Source organism: Alosa alosa, chromosome 19, assembly GCF_017589495.1.
Source record: "Alosa alosa isolate M-15738 ecotype Scorff River chromosome 19, AALO_Geno_1.1, whole genome shotgun sequence".
In the NCBI taxonomy this organism is placed as follows: domain Eukaryota; kingdom Metazoa; phylum Chordata; class Actinopteri; order Clupeiformes; family Clupeidae; genus Alosa; species Alosa alosa.
The window spans coordinates 13,436,278-13,453,826 of NC_063207.1; the positions used below are offsets into that span (position 1 = coordinate 13,436,278).

The window sequence follows — 17,549 nt, forward strand, 5'->3', positions numbered from 1 at the left end:
GTTCGAACCGGCAACCCTCCGGTTACAAGTCCGAAGTGCTAACCAGTTAGGCCACGGCTGCCCCATACCTTTGGCACAGAATTACAGACATACTGTAGCAACACTACCACACATGACAAAACTAACGCATTTTGACAAATAAGATTGCTCCAACATCTGCCATCTCACTGAGACCAATCAGAGGAAGTAACTCAGTTCATCCTGGTTGTGTGTTGTACCAACATACATACATGTTTTTACTCATTCCTTCCAGGTTGACTTTGAGAAATACATGTGTGTCTTGCTTAAGCGAGTGGAGAAGTGTGAGACTGATTAGGAAATATTGTTCAATATTTTGCAAATGCTGCCCCCAAGTGGTAGATGGTGGCACTAATATTTATGCAAAACTACTAAACTATAACTGCACTGGGTCTAGATTAAGAATGTTAGAACACACACACACATACATACATACACACAGTTTACAAATAAACATGAATACACACACACTTAACACCCAGGAGAAAAAGACAGAGAGGAAGTAGAGAGGTTAGTGTGTGCTTGTGGTTTTGAACTGTTTAGGCCTTTAACTGAATTGGATGACATCAGCCTGCGCCACCCTGTAATCTCTCTCTCTCTCTCTCTCTCTTTTCTCCAAGTGCAAACAAACACACCGAAACACTCCACATGCACCCGTGTATAGTCTGTACTCACCACATACTCCATCATCAGCTCAACTTCAAACTCAACAGAAACACCCACATCCTTAAGTGTGCATCTGAATACGTGTGGTCGTGCGCGCATCTGATTTCCTTCTTACAAAACAAAATGGTCAGAACCAGGGTGGTCCACACTGCAGTGACGATGCCGCCTGCGCTGGACTTTGCTCAGTGCAGTAGCAGCGCTGCCCAAGCCATCGAAAATGATGGGTTTCGGAGTGCAGCGGTGCCGTTGCTGCTTTCTACAGTATGTGTAGAGGCCTTTGAGGGAGCACAGAGGAAGAATGGACATAGGGATAAGAAAGACTCTGTTTACACTTTAAAGAGGAGTCTTGGGTGACGATCAAATGGAGACAGCACTACACAAAAGGATAGGGGGGAAAAAACGACACACTATTGCGTTCGTTCACTTAAACCACTTGTTTGTAATGCATTTGACTACATACATGTGTACCCACCTAATGTGTCCCTTACAAGGAGACCTTGTTAGTAAACAAATAGCTTAGGCAGTAAAGATATCAGCGATGGTCAGCTGAAGGTCTCTGGCTGTAGGCTACACCTTGAACAGAGGAGAAAACAGTGATGTGTCTTAGCTGTCTTGCACCTCATCCGTTTGAGGCATACACTCAAACCAAGCATAAAAGGGGCATAATGGATGAAAGTGGGGTAGGAGGGACATATGGTCTTTTCTCCCCCTCGATTTTTTGCTTTGGGGAGCTGACACACTTTCCTAAACATACACTCCCAAACCGTTGTTCATTTATCACACCTCAAATGCTTATCAACAGGATGTGTGTGTGTGTGTGTGTGTGTGTGTGTGTGTGTGTGTGTGTGTGTGTGTGTGTGTGTGCATATGTGTGTGTGTGCGTGTGGCATCTCTCACACATCCAGGCACCAGTCTCCTCCTGGCACAAGATCTTATCACTCACAAAACTGCACTTTCACTGTCTGTGCCCCAGTTGCAATGTGTGCTTGTATCATTGTGTGTGTGTGTGTATGTGTGTGTATGTGTGTGTGTGTACGGACCCATATCTTTTAGCTAGACTCAGCACATCATTGTTGTCCGTCAGTCTTGCATCCTCTTTGACCGAGATGTCAGATAATCCACTTAAGCAATCATTCACCTCCCTGCTCACTGCTTCTCTTTCATCTCTCATCTCACTCCCTTCCTCTCCTCCTCTTCCTGTCTCTCTCCTCCCTTCTTCTCCTGTTCTCCCCCTCACCTCCATCACTCTCATCCCTCCATCCTAATCCCCTGTCTATTTCTCTGTCTCTATCTCTCTCTTGTGTGTGTGTGTGTGTGTGTGTGTGTGTGTGTGTGTGTGAGCTTTGTTGATCTCTCTTTGGTATGTCGCAGTGTAAACACACGGAGTAGAGCGTGAGCGCGGCTCCTCGCCTGGGCTGCGTTTGTGTATGCGAGACACGCTCGCCGGACGCGCACTCTGAGTGTGGGCTGCTCACACAGAGAACAAACACCAGGGGAAATGTTTGGGTTGGTGGCTCATCCTCTGTCAGGGGACCCCAGGGGGAATCTCTATGATCACAGATGAGTCTCTCTTTCTTTCACTCTCTCTCTCTCTCTCTCTATATATATATATATTTATATATAAACGGTAGGTCAAAGACTCTTTTCCTCAGTGGTTCCTTGTTGGTGGAATGAGTTGCCCAGTGCTCTCCATTCCTGTGATAGTTTTTGGTCTTTCAAGAGGGGTCTAAAGGCATATCTGTTACACATGCTCTTAGTTTATTAAGCGTTTCTTATATGCGTTATGGCTTGTATATTATGTTATTTGTTATGTTGCTTCCTAATGACTTTATGCAAACAATTCTACATTCGCAGACAGAGCAACACTCACATGCTTATAGCTGGTTCACTCACTTCTTCAGACTGGTTTATTATATGCGAGAACTCAACCAATTACAGAACACTGATGCACCCTAGTGGTCGCTAATCATATAGCACAACATTTAGCTACATATAACATTTCCTCCCCACTAAGATATGTTGTCCATTAACACAAAATATATTTCCTTTAACACAACATAAAAGATACACTTTTCCGTACACAACATAAGGGATGCATTTTTCTTTTTTTTTACATCAAAAGGTAACAAGTTAAGCAGTGCAAGAAGCACTTGGTCCAGAACCTTCTGAAATAAGGCAGGCGATGATGCTACTCCAAAAGGTAAGCGATTAAAAGGGAATAGGCCTTTTTGTGTCAACACAGATGTCATTCAAAAACCCTAAACTCTATTGGTTTTCCCGTGCTAAACAAAAGGAAAACATCTTTTCACATGTGATATAGATTCCTTGCATAAGTCTGAATCTCTGATACACCTGTGTGAAACTCCTTTGCACAATTCTTCAATGAGCAATCATTCATTATCAGAGATGCCATGTCTGTTCTGTGTTGCTATTTGCAAGTATGGATCTAATGCACATTTACAGTTTTTCTCGATTGCTTTTACCTGCTTAAGTAAACTGGAACCCACTTGGTCTTCATGAATACTTTCTTTGCACAGCAGAAGTCATCTCTTGCGAATGTGTTCACACATTTTCATTGGGTTCACACATTTCTCACACCCTTTTGCAAAACAGTTAACACAGGTGTCATTCAAAAGCCCCAAACTCTATTGGTTTTCCAAAAGAAAACATCTCTTCACAGGTGGTATAGATTCCTTGCATAAGTCTGAATCTCGGATACACCTGTGTGAAACTCCTTTGCACAATTCTTCAATCAGCAATCATTCATTATCCATAAGAGATGTCTGTTCTGTGTTGCTATTTGCAGGTATGGATCTAATGCACATTTAGACAAAGTACTGTATTGCCTATTTGGTGGAGAAAACTTTACTGTAAAGGTGTTTACTGTAGGTCTATTTCGATGAAAGTTGTAGTTCAATGAAATGTACAGTATCTTGCTTGGTGTTTGCTGTATGTCTTAAATGTCAATGACAGTTACATCTTGGGAGGAATGAATACATTTTGTATTTTCAGTTTTTTTCTGATACCAGAAAAATGAGAAGGTAATGGAACAGACATAGCAAAAATGCTAATTTTGAGAACTAGATTTTGCATTTTGTTGTCCAGTGTGTAATGATTGATTGAAATCACACAGTGATTTGATGACAAGATGTGTTGTTTGAAGGCAAATTTGGCTTCTGCTGCATGTTTTAAGTGTTTTAAGAGAGTAGCCTTTTGCAAGCAAAATGTGTCATTTTGGCCAGAATGCTTTTGTTCAGACATGGGTGTTAACTGTTTTGAAAATGTGATGTCAGAGTTGACACAAGCATCAAAGTGATTGAGAAAAAACTGTAATAGTCAATGTGGCTTTAATTCCCCTTCATTGTGCCTAGATTTTTAGAGAAAACAGCTGAGTGTCTCTTTAACACATGTCTCCAAGTTGTCTTTCTCTCTTTGCTCAATTGCATGAATAGTCACGCAGTGCATGCATCAACTTGAACTACATTCAAGGGCAACATTGTTTGTTTAACTTTACTTGCACTTTGATGACCCCTTCTGGTGCCAGAGGCTCTCCAGTGAATGTCATGAGCATGATATCAGTGGGTTGCAGGGACAGTTGGCCCAGTGTGCTTCTGTAATGTTTCCAAGGAATCAACGACACAACAGCCCCTGTATCCAATTCCATCCCCATTTTCATTCCATTTACTACAGGCAGCACCTTTTTGCGACATGGAATATAGTCCTAACTCAGAGTCAGTGTCAGATTTGATTTCTTCACTTTCACTTTCATCTCCTCTTGCCTCAACGTGATAAATTCTCTTTGTTCTATCTTTTACACTGCGCTTAATTGCATTAGCTTTCTGTTCAGGACTTTCCACTTTTTGTTCCCATTCTCTGTCGTTGGCTTTGCTTTTACACATGCGCTTAGTATGGCCTTTCCTCCCACACTGGTGGCAGTCACGATCTTTGTACCAGCAGTCCTCATCAGTATGATTAGTTTTCCCGCAATGGCGGCATATTTGGGAAAACACCGCGTTCACTTTGAGTGAGCCACCTAACTGCTGCATGTCGCACACTGCTGTCTCAGCAGATACAGCGTAATTGACTGCTTTCTTGGATAACACTACGACCAATGTTTACTGACTGATTCCAGACTTCAACATTGCAGCGCTGTCGTCATTTGTTTAGCTCACCTCTGGCCCGCCTATATCAAATACACAGATGTGATTGGTGCAGCTCAGCTCCAAGGGCATGGGAAATGAGCATCATTACTGATTGCCAGAGTGGCTCACTGAGCAAATTCAAATTGTGCTCTCGCGAGAACTCTGGATTTCCTGGGTACTTCTGCACAATTTCACACTTAAGTCCACAAACAAATCTGTCCCTTAGTGCGTCTTCCAAGTAAGCACCAAACTCACAATATTCCGAAAGTCTTTTCAATACCGTGACATGCCGTGCAACTGCTTCCTCTTCCCCTTGACTTTGCTTGTGGAACCAGAATCTCTCCGCAGTCACGAGCAGCTTTGGAGCAAAATGGGCCTGCAACACTTACACAATATGGTCATAGTCCATCTCCCCAGACTTGTCAGGAGCAACCCAACTACAAAGTAGTCCATATGTTTTTGATCCCACGACACTAAACAGCACAGGCACTTTCTTTGCGCCCCTAATCTCATTAGCTAGGATATGATGTTCAAAACGTTCAATATAAGTTGCCCATTGCTCACCGGCCTCATCAAAGGGATGTCCAATTACTCCAGCCATGATGTGTCTGCTTATGGTGGCTTGCACTGTAACGTTAGGCTCTTCGGAGGAAGACCGACTCATCACCTCTTAACAGCCAACACTAGCTCACTAGGTAGGTGTTTCCAACGTGGTTATTTCATCCAAATTTGACCAACCCAACTACTCTCGACAGTTCACTCATCGAGAGAAAAGTCTTCAGGACTACACAACTTGTCGCCAGTTTATGTTATGTTGCTTCCTAATGTCTTTATGCAAACAATTCTACATTCACACACAGAGCAACACTCTTGCTTATAGCTGGTTCACTCACTTCTTCTAGACTGGTTTATTATTTTACGAGAACTCAACCAATTACAGAACTGATGCGCCCTAGTGGTTGCTATTCATATAGCACAACATTTAGCTACATATATAACAGTATTTATTTATTTTCATTATCTATTATCTATTATCATTAGCTGATTCTGATTCTGATCAGGTTATTGATTGAATTGTCATTGTTGTTTATTATTGCTATTCTCCTTATGTAGTCTTACCAACTTTTTAATTGTTCACTGTTAAATTTAACTATTGTATTGTTGTTGTTTGTATGTCGCTTTGGACAAAAGCATCTGCTAAATATCATAAATACCATAACCATACCATAATATATATATATATTTCCCACTGTGTATCTGTGTGTGTGTGTGTGTGTGTGTGTATGCGTGTTCTATGTATACTATGCATGTATGTGTCTATCTGTGTGTGTGGATGTGTGTAGTGTGTCTCTCTCTCTTTCAGTGTCTGTCCTGTGTGTGTGTGTGTGTGTGTGTGTGTGTGTGTGTGTGTGTGTGTGTGTATACATGCATACGTGTGGCTTACTGATCATGTTCCATTAAACGACTGACAGTGGACATGCAGTGTGAAGACGTGGCAGTCCTCTGTTCTGGCCGAAGGAGTTAGAATTAGCACTAGCCTGCTCTCGTCACCTGTTCGCTGATGACACCCTCACAGGAAGGGAGTGTGTGGGTTGTGTGAGCGCCAGTTGAGATGAGAGAGAGAGAGCAAGGGGTGATTTTTTTTGTTGTTGACTTAAGGGATTAAAGTCCTTTGTGGATTCTTGGAGGAGGCACCTTTATTTTTTTACAGTGCAAGGAGATGCCACAAGATTAAGGAGTGCATTGTAGTTGAGAGCGGTATACTGTAATTATCAAAGTAGACACGTGTGAGAGGGATAGGGGGCCTGCACACATAAACACATACACAAATCATACACACACACAACCATGAGGTGATAATCAGAATGATCCTATGATGTGTTGACACAGAGTCTAAAATGAGGACCTATGTGTAAAGGATAAACAATCATCATCTCGCTGAGTCTGTATTTTAGAGCTCAATGCCAGTGTGTGTGTGTGTGTGCAGTTCTGCCTCTCTCATCTCTCAGTTCCATTCCCTTTGTTTTAAAAGTCTGACAAGAGTTCACTTTACACAACTTAGCATGAATACACTATGAAGCAAACACATTTAGAAACACATATAACTTATAGATACAATGTGGTATCAATTAAAACTATAAGTACTATAACAGAATGTTGTAAAAGTGGACAATAAACTACAGTTAGTATACAAACTAGCTATATAATTCTAAGAAACCTTAGAATCAGCAGTGACGTATACATTAAACCACAGACATGAGTGACAATTTAAATGTTATAGCATCTGTACTGTGTAGCTGTGAGTGAAAAAACCCCCAACATAAACATAAGGTTTAAGAGATGCCAGAAAACAGTTGTTTGGTGGGTTGTGATAAAAACAAAAAGATGCACTAGTCTGCACACAATAAAATAAAAAAAAAAAACATGCGTCAACCACTTCAAAAGGACAACATGTATACAATCTGCTAAAATTCTTGTGAGCTACACAAAACCAAATTCAAACTTGCTAACTCGTGCTATTAATTAAACACGCAGCACTCAGCACAACGCTAGACGGAGACCTTAGAGATACAATTTTGAAGATCAAATGCCTATGGGGCTAGAATAGCTGCTGCTGCCAAACAACCAGAAGCAACCTTCACCTGAGTTTGCACCCTCTTCCACTCCTCCCCCTCTCCGAGACCGAGAGAAGACCACACACAGAGGGAGAGGAGGAGAAAGAGGAGGAGGAGGAAAAGAGAAGAGCACCATAGAGACAAAAAAGGAGAAGTGACCTGTTTCCCTAGAAAATAATGAGACATACTGGGTGATTCTTTTTCTTTTTGTTGTCAATTTGCATTCTGTCATTCTTTTGTTGTCAGTCTTGTTGTCATTCTAAACATTCTCCATGCTAAACGCAAACCCAGGCATCTAACTCGTCGATATCGTATGGTCTCTTTCTCCTTCTCTCTGTGTCTGTCTGTCGCTCTTTTTCTGTTGTATAATTGGTTTGCTTTAGTTTCTGTGTTTTTATGTGGAGTTTCCATCGTGCTCCGGCCCTGCTGTGGTTCCAGCGTGTCGGGCCAGCAGCAGTAAAAACTCTCGCAGGACAGGAGGCGCAGAGCCGCCCGCTGCCCCCAAACACCAGATACAGCTGTCTGACAGCGGCCACGGACAGAGGGAATAGGACTACACACACACACACACACACACACTAGGGTCAAATGCAAAATAAAATACACATGCACTTGCTCTTGCATGCACACACACACACACACACATACACACACACACACACACACACACACACACACACACACATATATACTCAGCAAATGCAAAATAAAATAGTCATGCACTCACACTTGCACACACGCACACACTCACACACACACACACACACACACACACATATACTCATGGGGTCAAATGCAAAATAAAATACACATGCACTCACACTCACACACACACACACACACACACACACACACACAGTCACACAAACACAGTCACACATATGCATAGTAGAGAGAGAGAGAGGCAGGCAGACAGACAGAGAGAGAGAGAGAAGAGACACTCACAAATTACATAGCTTTGATAGCTACGTGGTCTGGTGCAACCATAAGGATTTAGTTGAGATGTCAAGCATTTCTGCATAAAAAGCTTAGGAATAAAAAAGCTCCATATAAATGATTAATTCTTGATTCATCTTCTGAATCTTCAAGTGCTTTTACAGCCAATTATAATTAGAGTCTATTCTCAGAGAGATGAGCCTCCTCCTCTGAGCTGGATTTCTCCTTTGCTCAGCACCACGGCTTTTCTGGATGCTAATCCTGAGACTCTTTAAAGTGTCACAGACAGTGTAATTGTCTATGGTGGTGCTACAGTATGCTATAATTTTAGGTGTTGTATAGTGATTAAAGAAATGTTTAATCTTAAGGAGCCTGGCCCCCTGCTGGTAATTCATCTCCTAGTCATGTAAGACATTTCTGTGAAGAATCTTTATGACAGGACAAAACATGTTTTTCAGACTCATTTCTCAACATGCCTCAGAAATTAAGCTATCTGCTTCAGTACAAGTATTCTGTATCTTGACTATTTCATGTGCATTTGTTTTGTTGTATTCATCCCCTAAAGCAACATTTGATGGTTAGTGCATCTTTCATCTAAATCATTGCCCTTCTGACTGTGATCACTGACTCACAGACACCTTCCTCAATTGATAAACTTTATTTATCTGTATCAATAATGAAAAATGGGCTCACTGTAAAAAAAAGTTTCTGGTTTTATCATAAGTCTATATATTCGTATTTCTTTTCCGTGAGTGACTTCACACGTAAGTTTGCATCTGGTAAATAAATGTAAAAGTAAAAGTAGCTGGAGCTAAACGATACACTAATTCATAGAGTGTAGACTAGAATCTGTGGATACTGGTCCGCCATATATAATTACTCTCATAGCAATGTATATTATGAATGCTCAGCTGCTAGGCAGAAGATGCTGAATGTTTCGCACAAATGACCGCTCTGTCATTTGTAACCCAAGCCCTGCACGTTGTTCGTGTATCTCTGCCCTGGATCTGTCCGCAGGGGGTTGTGTGGACGGCCCGCAGGCGAAGCCAGGCCGCTGCGCACGGGTGTGGCTGCGCTGACCTCATTCCCGTTGGCTTTTTACAGCACGGGCCGAGCCTTTTAAAAAACAGTCACTGAAGTCACTGTAAACATCCAAGAGGGGATCCAGGCAGAATGGACTAAACGGAAACCAGGCGTTTCGTCTTAATTGGATTATGCCCATACAACAGGCTTACACTGACATTTGTTTATAAGCTACTCTGAAATAATCACATACATTTAGCTTGGGGGCCTTTGTATGTGCCGGCTATGCTGAACCTGATCACAAGGCTAAAAAAAGTTACTTTTATGACTTGTGACAAATCCATCAAGTTGTATGCAAAATTGGGTAAATAACCCAAATTAATTTCATTCAGTCTATGTTCAGTTTTCGCCATTTCCTAATCGCTGTCTCACATTCTTTAGCTCCTTACTGTTTATTGGCTTTTAACAACGTGAAAATGTTCTTGCGTGCCTTTGCTACTAGTTGTAAGAGGCACGGGTAATCGACTGGTGCAATAAAGTTCCAAACTGGCAACCTATTGCGATCTCAGTAAACGTGTAGCCTATTTATGATCTAGTGTTCAAGCAGAATATGGACTTTCAATTTGAAAATGAAAAACCGCATATTTGTAGTAGACCTACGCATGAATTGCTCTCTGAAGAAGTTGCACACACTTTAAGTTACAAATGTTATGTTACAACTTGAAGAATACAAACCACCACAGCAGTTGCTTATTAATTGAAAAGGCACCCCTCGAGGTCGTTGAGATCTACGAAAGTTTGTATGAGCGCAGGCATGCGGAGAGGAGCAGAATACCGGCAGACAGAAAACTTTGCCCAACACGTCACTGTAATTTGATCCTCCTCTTGGCTCTTTAAAGAAATAAGAGATGACCTGTCTGAATGAGGACGTGCCGCATCGTCCTTTGAGCTTCAGGAGGGGAGAATCTACAGGACGGACGAAGAGAAAATGACGGGCTATTTACCAAATCCTTTAAGGGGAAATAAGAAAGCCTGACACAGTGTGTAGGCGTGATGTGATTGCCGGGAGAAGTTCAGACAACTTAACGTTCGCACACCAAAAAGAGGAGTCACAAGGTATGTAAAAGAATATTTTCTTGGATTTTTAAAGCAGTAGCGCACAATGCATGCTCGATTGAAAGGGAAAATCAGTGAAAAGAGTGCAAGTTTTGGAAGTGGATGGAATTACCGCTTCTCTTTTGAGTCCCGGTACAACCACCCACACATTTCTTGCAGCGGTGAAAGATCGAACAGGTTTTCGCTTCGCTGAGTCGTGGGCGATCCAAGTTGCTGTAGTCAGGGGTTTCAGCTGGTAGCCTTGTGTGTCTGGCACACCTGTGCGCTTTGACCATTTTTGGACAACATTCACAAGGAAAGTTTGGGTGCAGCAATATTACACGTGGACTTGGATAATAAGGTCTGGATTCTGTGATGTAGCTTGTAACCTACATTAAATGGAGTGACAACAGGAGTTTCAGAAGACGTTTGCAGTGGTCAATAGATGCTGTAGTGCCGTCTTTATTGGTTAGTAGCGATTGTTGATGTTGATGTGTTGGTGTTGGCTTAGTTCAATTCTTCCTGAGGTTGTAGATGCCTTCAATGCCTGGCAGATTGGTGGTTTTCATTAGCTTTCACAGTGGGCTCCTGTATCTATAGATTTAGTCAATGTAAACATTGATTGTGATAAACAAACTCAGTTGAAATGTAGTTATTTTCACCTGTGGCCCATTTATTATTTTCACCTGTGACCAGCTTTTGGCCTCTTTGCCTAGTAGTTTTGCATGATGTTATTTTCTGAGTGGGAAACATATTTGTGCATCTTTTTTGCTGGGAAGCATCCTCCTGTATAGAATATGGTATGTATTATAGCATATAACAAATCCACCTTTCTTGTCAATGTGTGCCATGGATGGTGGCTGGTTGCTGCTACTCCTGTTCTTGCATTTCGACATTGGATTTGGATGGGGAAGGAAAACCTCAATGACACACATGTGGTCATCCCACTTCCAATGTGAGGAGTCCGTTAAGTATGTGTGTGTGTGTGTGTGTGTGTGTGTGTGTGTGTGTGTGTCGGCAGCCATTGCCTGAGATGTTTACACCTCAGTGCAGAGGAATGTCCAGGGCTATATTTATGGCCCACTGATAATGCATGTGAGCACAGCCACACAAGCCTGTCATTACACACGCCGCCCGGACTTGAGACTCAAGGTAAAGACAGGAGGCGAGGAGAGATGGAGGGGGCGAGAGAGAGAGAGGGGGGGGGGGGAGGCAGTGGGGAAGGGTTAACATACTATAGAGAACACAGGAGAGCAAAGTAGATGAATAAAGAAAAGGAGAAACACAGCAGAGAGGAGGCATTTAAGAATTGACTAGGGAGAGGAGGAGGAAGAGGAGAATGGAAGATGAAGGAGGGAGATGGAGTGCCGTAAAAAACAACAGGAGTGAAGGAGAGATTAGGAGGAATACTCGAGGAGAATGGCCAGCTGGCAAAAAAAAAAAAAAAAAAAGGTCCGGTCCACATGGTGCCCATAAAGCACAGCTGTTATAGAGCTGTCATTACCTCCACACAGAGTAAACATGCTACTAGAGGCCCAAATAGAGCTGTATTGTGCATGAGGCCATTCACAGAGCTCGCTAGATGTGGTTGGGTCACTTTTTGGTATAGACCTTTATTTCCTCTAGCAAGTTATGTGACAGGGCACATAACTTGCTAGAGGAACACACACACACACACACACACACACACACACAAACACACACACACATCCACTCTGTTGGGATTTCCTTGCCAGTGGATCAAGTTGCAGCAGCCGTCTCGTCGAGGGTCACAGGTCAAGCAGCAGAGAAAATGAGCTGTGTTTATTTCACTTTGATATTTCTTCTTTTCTCATTCAGTATCTTCATAAATATGTGTATAATATGCACTATTCTCTCCATCTCATGTTGTATTGTTGTAATATTGGTTGTGGGTGCTGGAGAGAGTCATTTCTTGAGGTTTTCCCTGGGAGTTTTTTTTTGATGCATGTGATACGGTAACTCATTCTATTCTGAGAGGAGCCGGAGTGGCCTGGTGTTTAGCTGTTGTTTTATGTGGTTGTAAATTGCTGCTGGAACAACAACGGGGAAAGTGAGATGTTTCTGCATCAGGTCGTAGTGGTGGAGTATAAGACTAATGGTGTGTGTGTGTCTCTTACCTCACAAGAAACACACAAAAACACACAGACACACACACAAACACACACACACACTCAAACACATTGTCAGTTTTTCTTGCCATGCGCTAACTTGCATGAAGACTCTCTCTCTCTCTCTCTCTCTCTCTCTCTCTCTCTCTCTCTTTCCTCACACACACTCTCACACACACATACACACACACACGCTTACAAATTACATCCACATACATACACACACACACACACACGCACACACGCACACACACACACACACACATACACACATATACACACACACAAACACACATATACACACACACACTGACCCAGACCCACATATGGTCCACTCTGAGTTATTGGGCTGAGAAGCCAGTTGGATCTGGACAGAGACAGTCCTGAAAAACAACAGTAGGGGCTGGGAGATGTTTGAGGTGATATCATTAAACAGACCAATTGCTTACATCATCACAGCTGTGGACTTGGTGGCGACATCATGTGTGTGTGTGTGTGTGTGTGTGTGTGTGTGTATGTGTGTGCGTGTGTGCGTGTGTGTATGTGTGTATGTGTATGTGTGTGTATATATCTCCTCCACCATATGTGCATGCTCAACAGTTGTTAGTGTGCTTACAGCTTGTGGGTGTATGCGAACAGATGCAGCTTGACTATAGGATCTGTAATAGTTTTTGAGCTGGCGGCTCCTATGGGGGAGTCCTCAGGGAGAGCTCTGGTGCAAAGGGCCCAGTCAGCAGCAGATAGTTTCCACATCTGCCGTCAGCCGAGGGCCGCCAACTGGACACCGAGAGGCTCTACATCATTTCCCAAAAACTCACAGCCTTCACATTTGAACTGAATGTGAATTTGAACAGCCATATTGCAATATGATTGCTGTGTAAATACGATTTCTGTATAACAATGACAGCCCTAGAATGAGGTCACCCTGTGACCAATGCTGGTATTAGGTCTATGGTTAATTATGATATGGATGGCGTGATACAATTTTTTTTATTTCTGTGGGGTGAAATGGATGTTTTCCCCTACAGCATGTAAATCTGACTCAGTTTATAATACACCCTTGCCCAGATACTATTTCTAACCCTCAATTGTCAAACAGCCTTTTGAGGTATATGGGTCCAGCTTTATGGAAGATTACATTTCAATAAATATACCCTTGCGGTTTGTTTTTCAAAGGGTCATCTTAATCTTCCACACAGGTTCTTGCTTGGACTTATGTTTACGTTAAATATGTGCCTTGTGCTGGTGCCCTGTTACAGGCAGCCAATTTAGGGATTGGCGACTTCAATAGTATATAAAGCTGAACATACTACATCACTCGGATGTAGAGATTCAGAAAATTATAAGGAGTTGAGAGAAGATGATGCACATTAGACCTTTAATCCAGCCAGTCAGTCGCAAAAGGCAAACTACACAAGATTGAATATGGCACCAAGGCTTCTTGGAGAGCAGGGTGAGTGATTCATTGCGGCTGTCTTTTTTGAAACTGATGATTACACTAGCAAACTTGGACAAAGACAGTGAGACGTAATTAAGGATACAAAAAACAGTCATAAATTTCACCCTAATTCAAGTCAGGCTTAAACCATGTAGAGTCAATGGATAATAGATCATCATGTAGTAAGCTGTAGTTGACCCCCCCACACACACACACACATACACACATACCCCGTCCCCGTCACACAGAGTGAGCAGCGCTTAAGTGCAGTGTTTGGCACTTAGCCAGATAAGTGTAAGGGCCACACACAGTTGTACCTGAGGGAAAAACAGAGAGAGAGGGAGAGAGAAAGAGAGAGAGAGAGAGAGAGGGAGGGTGAGGTCTGGGCTTCCATAGTGCTTTTCGACCTCATCGGTCTGAGGCACGCATTGGAGGAAGTCTCCACTTTGCTCTCACTTTCCTCCTCTGTTGCTACACTTCTTCACCAGCTGGTTCTCCCTGTCTGTCTCATGCATGCCTCTGTGCGTGGTCTGTCTCTCTCTCTCTCTCTCTCTCTCTCTCTCTCTCTCCTCTCTCCCTCTCTGAGGGCCTAGTATGGAGATGGGTGGTCCTTCTGGTCCACCTCCTCTTTTCCCTCACCTCCATGTTAAACAGGCCTGTTGTGGTGGTGGAGGTGGGGGTGTCACGCGTTCACCGCTCAAGGGGAAATTAGCGTTGCCGTGCTGAAAGGGTTTAGGCTTGTCGAATGCACTGCTGACATCCAGCTGTTTGTGTGTGTGTGTGTGTGTGTGTGTGTGTGTGTGTGTGTGTGTGTGTAGGGGAACTTGGGGCTGGGTTTAGCACGCAGGACAGGCGTTGCGGTCCTCATTCAGGCCACATGGCTGAGGGGAACAGCCATATTTCTGTCAGCATCTCAGAATTCAATACATGCTTGGGATGTTCAGTGTCCACAAAGATATTTGTGTGTGGGTCAGTAGAAGTCTAACAGTGTATTTCATAAAAACAGTGTTGTGTACAGAAAAATGACAGGTTGGCAGGACTGGGGAAACAGCATATGAGCTGTCAAGGGGAGCAGAACTAAATCATTAAGTATACATCATTTGATTGATTTCTATTGATTGGTTGGTGAATATATTCATTCATGTTTTGTTTGTGAAGTATTCATCATGTTGATGAAAGCATGCATGTTTAACCTATTGGGAAGCTATTACTACTGTCTTATAATAGATGTATAACAACAGCACATCTTGTATTGAAAAAGGCACAGGCTTATATGATCTCCATACAAGCCATAGAACTCAGCATGGCTTACTGCTTTCCAGAAATCACAAAGAGCATCTAACATTATCTTGATATTGTATCATATATTTGCATTAATATATTTACACATGCTGATATATTATGATACATGGATTTGTCTATATATTGCGTATATCAATATGCATGGCATAATAACATTGAATGCATCAATGTTCTAAACAAAAGTAATGAATGGATAAATATGTTGCACACCCTCAAGGGAAATGAGATTACATTAAACAATAGATGTTATTACATTCATTTTTCCTCAGTTCATAGGACAATTTCTGCTGTCAGCATAGTGGGCTTGGCTGAAACTAATGGATTGCTAATGAATAGTGACAGTTTGAAAAGCAATTTATTTGGGTAGTGATCTGTAACACTTATTGCTTTCACAGACTACTGAAGCAATAGTTGCTATGAAGCATTGTTGTGATAAGTGTCACAGACCGGACTGGTCTGTGATTGTGTCCACAAGGCAGCACACTTGACTGGCCAGCCTTCCTGATTGTGTGTCTGAGTTTCTCTGCCTTCATTCTTCCCCAAGTGTAAGTCCTCAAAACCTCAAACCTCAGGCCTCAGGCCTCTCTCCCCCTCCCTCATCTTATTCTCTCTTTCTCTCTCTCTCTCTCTCTCTCTCTCTCTCTCTCTCTCTCTCTCTCTATCTCTCTCTTTCTCTCTGTCTCTATTTCTCCCCTTTTTCTCTCTCTATTTCTCTCTCGCTCTCTCCCCCCCATCTCCTTCTCTCTCTCTTTCTTCATCCCTTCTTCGTCAATATGGAAGGAATCCCTTTTGTGTCCCGCTGCTGTAATTTGTCCTCAGGCCTATAGTTATGGACTGGAGTAATTGCATAGAGCAGTGTTAGTGCTGCTTTTCTACACTATGGTCCTTTGCTGTTGTATTGGGAGCCTCTCTCTCTCTCCCTCTCTTTCTCTTTCTCTCTCTGCTAAAGTCATCACAGTGGCTAAATTAGCACTACCAGCTATAAGCGTGTTGGAAGAGAGATATCTGGTCACCATTGCTGCAGCTGGGTTTGCAGAGCGTGCCCCTTCTGCCTTTAATGTCTGGTGTTGTCCTCTGCGTGCCCCTTCTGCCTTTAATGTCTGGTGTTGTCCTCTGCCTGCCTTTCTGGCTTCTCCTCTCTCCCAAAACTGGAGCTTCACAGTGAAGCTAAACTCTTGGGCCGGCCTTTGAAGGAATGCTCCTCCACAGGGATCCGGCAGCTCTTTGTGAGTGCCAAAATGGCTGCCGCTTGCTTCCCCTCTCAGGTAAAATCTCCTTGACCACCCCCCCCCCCCCCATTCCACTTTCTCTCTCTCTCTCTCTCTCTCTCTCTCTCTCTCTCTCTCTCTCTCTCTCTCTCTCTCTCTCTCTCTCTCTTGGGTTTCCCACATTCAACCCTCTCTCTCCCTCCATTCAGTCTCTCACACATTCTTTGCGCCACCTCCCCCCTCTGGCCCTCCGGTGTCCGTAAAGGGGCCGTCATGCAGAAAGACTCCATTGTGCCGCCTAGTATCCCTTTCCTCTGTTGGCCTGTGATTAAGAAGGGATTGCTTGGACGGGGATATTTTGGCGGTGGGGAAGGGGTGGAGGGGGGGAGCCAGAGCAGGGGTGGATGGCGGTTGGATGTGCGGTTAGGCTCGGAAGGCGAGGTGGGTAATATTTTCTGAGCTCAGTGTAACTTGTATTATTTAATAATGAGTTATGTGGACATCATTGAGTCTGTGAGTGTGTGTATGTGCCACTGTGAGTACTCTCTCACTCGCCCTCTCTCTCTTTCTGTGTGTGTGTGTGTGTGTGTGTGTGTGTGTGTGTGGAGAGAGAGAAAGAGGAGAGAAAGGGAGAGGCAGGGGGCTGACAGAATTTCAAAGGCCTTTTTGTCATCATCGATGATCTCACTGCATGCATTTCTGCGACCTGTTGCAATGTTCTCATTTCCTAGGTGACCCAGCAGAAGTTGGCTCCTCTCTGGAGAGAAGAGGTGGGACGGGGAAGAGAAAGTCCTGCTTGTCCAGCCCTCTTTGTCCCCCCTTTGTTCCAGCCCCACTCCTGGGGCTTTTGGGAATCAGTAGTGGGGCTGTTAGTGATTTTGGTCTGGGGGTGAGTTTGGTCTGACTCACATTTGTTCTGTGTACGTTTGGGTTTATTTTGAATGAACAAGTTATAGCAGTTTTGCTGAGGCTGTTAT

General features: G+C 43.2%; 1 protein-coding gene across 3 annotated transcripts in view; it reads left to right on the top strand.

Moving 5' to 3' along the window:
• Positions 1–17,549, top strand: part of plekhh1 (pleckstrin homology domain containing, family H (with MyTH4 domain) member 1) — a 67,588-nt gene that overhangs the window by 21,717 nt on the left and 28,322 nt on the right. Inside the window, exon 2 of one of the 3 annotated variants that reach the window (XM_048227442.1) lies at positions 2,807–2,884. The gene's annotated coding sequence lies outside the window, so the exon portion shown is untranslated. Of the gene's footprint in view, positions 1–2,806; positions 2,885–10,296; positions 10,517–17,549 lie in introns of those variants that run through there. The other 2 variants (XM_048227443.1, XM_048227441.1) reach the window with 2 other exon arrangements.